Source organism: Euprymna scolopes, chromosome 16 (genome assembly GCF_053919585.1).
Source record: "Euprymna scolopes isolate OS-2025 chromosome 16, ASM5391958v1, whole genome shotgun sequence".
Taxonomy (NCBI): Eukaryota; Metazoa; Mollusca; class Cephalopoda; order Sepiida; family Sepiolidae; genus Euprymna; species Euprymna scolopes.
In genome coordinates, this window is record NC_136497.1 from 58,293,296 (window position 1) to 58,297,461 (window position 4,166).

At 30.0% G+C, this 4,166-nt stretch overlaps 1 protein-coding gene across 6 annotated transcripts in view; it reads left to right on the top strand.

Moving 5' to 3' along the window:
* The first annotated feature begins 1,613 nt into the window (after nt 1–1,613).
* The window catches only part of LOC145295990 (uncharacterized), a 171,961-nt gene continuing 169,408 nt past the window's right edge, over nt 1,614–4,166 (top strand). Inside the window, exon 1 of one of the 6 annotated variants that reach the window (XM_080141959.1) lies at nt 1,614–1,819. The gene's annotated coding sequence lies outside the window, so the exon portion shown is untranslated. The remainder of the gene's footprint in view (nt 1,820–4,166) is intronic. The other 5 variants (XM_080141957.1, XM_080141956.1, XM_080141958.1 and 2 more) reach the window with 5 other exon arrangements.

Genomic DNA, 4,166 nt, shown 5'->3' on the forward strand with positions numbered 1-4,166 from the left:
GTTTAAAAGAATATGCAAATTAGCTGGATCTTTTGCAGATGAATGCAATTCTATGATCCATATATGACAAAGTTGTATTTTCTTTTTAGAAAAGAAAGGTTTTTAATATGAATATCAATACACAAAAAGAAATACGTATTTATATATATATATATATATATATATATATATATATATATATATATATACGAGCAAGGAGACCGACGTTGCCCGGGATTCAATAATGATCAACTAATATTTCGCACTCCTATATTTTTATTGTCATCGAAATCCATGAAATCGCCCGGGGAGGAAGCTTCACATGCTTCCATGCAGTAACTTAGTCCAAAATATATGTTATTCTACATTTGCACCCTAGAGAACCTATCGTTTCTTTTATAAAATTATTTTATATAAACTTCTTTCCAGTTAATGAAAAAAAAACAAAAAACAAAAAAAAACAAAGAAATTTACGTTCGGCGTTTGAACCTACAAACCACGCCATGCAAAAACAAAACAAAAAAAGGCATGTACATTTTCAAGTCTCATAAAATTCTTTGCAGTTAATTAAAGAAGAAAAAAAAAAACAAAAAAAAATTTACTGTGGAGTTCAACCTAAAGACCACGTCGTGCAAAAAAAAAAAAAAAAAAAAAAAAAAGAAGAAAGAAACACGCTATTAACATATCCACACTAGAATTTTCACGGCCCGTTGTTCTATCATTGTTGCTAAGCGACGACATGGAAAAATGGCTTTACGGATGCTAGAAAAATTAAAACAACGGTTTCGATTATCGATTATCGGTAATTATCGAGGGTATTCTAAAACAAAACTTAACAAAGATCACTCCCAGACTTATACACTAAAGTTCTGTAAATTTTAAAGACAATCTGTTCAGCCGTTTCAGAGTTTATAAGGAACGAACTCGCATACACACACGCAGACAAAGTTGCATTTATATAATTGTAGAGAGGATTATATATATATATACATATATATATATATATATATATATATATATATATATATATATATATATATATATATATATATATATATATATATAGAGAGAGAGAGAGAGAGAGAGAGAGAGAGAGAGAGAGAGAGAATAAGTTAAGACAAATAAAACTGGTACATTATTTATATCAGTTCCAAGAATCCAAATACAACAAATATTTGGAGTAAAACTGTTTCTCGGACGATTTAGAAAATTTCATTTTATTTCAAGAATTGTTAAATGTCTCTTTGTTAGCGTCTCTTCAAATCACGTTAAAAAAAAAGCATCAATATTTTCCTATAATTTAGAACGAATAAACGGGAAAACCTTGAAACAGGAAAATTCATGTTTTGAGGAGATTCCATTCATTTGCGAATGTGATTTCGTTAATGCAAAATGGAAAGAAAGAAGAAAAATAACTACAAAAACGAAAAATAATGTAATCGATTTCATTCATCGGTGGTGATGACAATTTTTTTTCTTTTCCCTCTTTCTTGTGTGTATCTTACATGAGAGAGAGAGAGAGAGAGAGAGAGAGAGAGAGAGAGAGAGAGAGAGAGAGAGAGATGGATCCGTCTGATTCTCTCTCTCTCTCTCTCTCTCTCTCTCTCTCTCTCTCTCTCTCTCTCTCTCTCTCTCTCTCTCTCTCTCTCTCTCTCGTTCCTCCTACATACTTTCAATATAACGAGAACAGATGTTTCATGCCGTCGTAAACGGCCGGCGACATATTGTAGTCGTCAGATCTTCATGTTTGGAAAAAGTTATTCGCGTTTTTAGCCTCGTAGACAACCCAAAGGGTCAATTAAACAAGGTATTGTTGGGAAGTACCAACCATTTATCTCAGGTAAGAATTACAAGCCATTAACTGTCTTCATATTTCTTTCTCTGTTTCTTTCGTTCTTTCTTTCTTTTATTTTTCTTCATCTTTATATATATATATATATATATATATATATATATATATATATATATATATATATATATATATATATATATATATATATATATTAGGCACCGCCAAAACTGGGGGGGCAGGTCAGTACTTTTTGACGGACCGTCTTTTTAAAAATCTACCAAAAATCAGGTAATTATCCGATCAATACGAAATTTTCAGCGATTATTAGGAGAAGAATGAACTTTAAACAGTGTACTTATTTTTCATAAACGATATTTATATATATTTTTTTTTTGCTTACAAAACCCCCCCTTGTTTTGAAGTGGGAACAAATATGCTTAAAATAATCATCTGAAACTGAACAAAACATATTGTGTTGTTGTAAGGGACAGAATTATAGATTAAAAAAAAAAAAAAAAAAAAAATTGTTTGCATACCTTATTTTGACGTCTGAATATCAGAACTTCGATTGTGTTTAATTATCCCGCTTTTGAGTTTTGAAGTGTGAAATTCGGTGAATATGTTAAGTAAAATAATTAATTTAAGTTAAGCAAAACAAAAAAAAAATTTTTTTTATATTTATACGAAAAAAGCCATTTTAAAATTTTTGATAAATAAATTAACAATTTTTTTTTAGCGAGCCGAATAATGCATGACCATTATTAAACAGAGCATGCTTTGAATAATCGATACAAAAAAAAAAAATCGATAAATATTGTGCCCTTTGTGTTAAAAATAGCATCATTTTTTTCGATCTCGTTTGAAAACGTTTGCCGCCTTTCGACTACGGTGGACCAAACGCGCTGAAATAATTTTTTTTTATTTTGCTTTAAATTGCCCCCTCCCCCCATTTTGGGGAGCCTGGCCCCCACACACATACACATTAAAAACCAAACTCATACAAATGGTCACCCATCTGGTACTGGCCAGCCTCAGCTTAATAATACATTGAAATTTTCGTCACTGAAAAATAAGTTTTTTTGGCCTGTTTAGTCTTCCATAGTTTTCGTCTCATCGAAAGAAAACGTAAACAGAGTCGATATGAACTCTTCGGCGACGCGAAATATCTGGTTACACATATGAATAAGTGGAATTATTTGCAATTCAGGTACTTATATTATAATATTTTTGCATATTCTCTTAGAAAATCATCCTAAATCTTAGTTAGACAATAAATGAATAAATAAATTATTTCAAAAACCCTTTTTTTTAAATATTTAAGTACGTTTTTTGTGCAAGACAAAAAATAACAATTGTTAACTTTTTGGGAAAATTTAACATTTAAAATTGAATTAAAAATAGTAGAAAAAGTTTTACATTATTCTGTTTTCTATATGATAAAATTCAGGGTTTTATCTTTCTGGAAAAAAAAAAGTTACTCAGAAATAATGGATTTTAATAAATGTAATTTAGTTTTAAAAAACAACAACAACTTGATTTTGCGGCCATTTTTGGCGGTGCCTAATATATATATATATATATATATATATATATATATATATATATATATATATATATATATATATATATATATATATATATATATACAACCGATGTTTCATCATCTGTACGACTCGTCAATGTGGCATTGGGAGAGAGAGAGAGAGAGAGAGAGAGAGAGAGAGAGAGAGAGAGAGAGAGAGAGAGAGAGAGAGAGAGAGAGAGAGAGAGATTGCGCCATATCACGGTTCTTCAATATGGCTAGACGATTGTTTAATCAGGAAAAAAAAAAGAAAAAAAAAGAAAGAAAGAAAAACGATTTTTGGATTATAAAACGGTACTGAATAAAATGTTTACATATGTTTACATTCGCATTATCGACTCCCGAGGTGTGATCTATTCTTTTATGAAGAGCTATGCCTTGGGCTGTGTCAACTTTTTATTCTCTTATTACTAATCAGTTATTAGAGACCTTAACCAATGATTGGAAATATTAGCAGGAAAACCCAACATTGCCCGGCATGGAATGAGGAACTTTATATCATCTAGCCCCGGCCCGTAACATTATGGTACTTTCTTGTATTCTTTTTTTATTTTATGTTTTATAATATTTAATTTTGGGAAAACACACACACACACAAATAGAAAAGGAGAAATTACACACAACACATTATATATATATATATATATATATATATATATATATATATATATATATATATATATATATATATATATATATATATATACATATATATATATATATATGGTGCCCGGAAAACTCGTCTCCGGAAAACCCGTACCCGGAAAACTCGTACCCGGAAACTCGTACCTGGAAAAATCCTCCCTTTTTGCT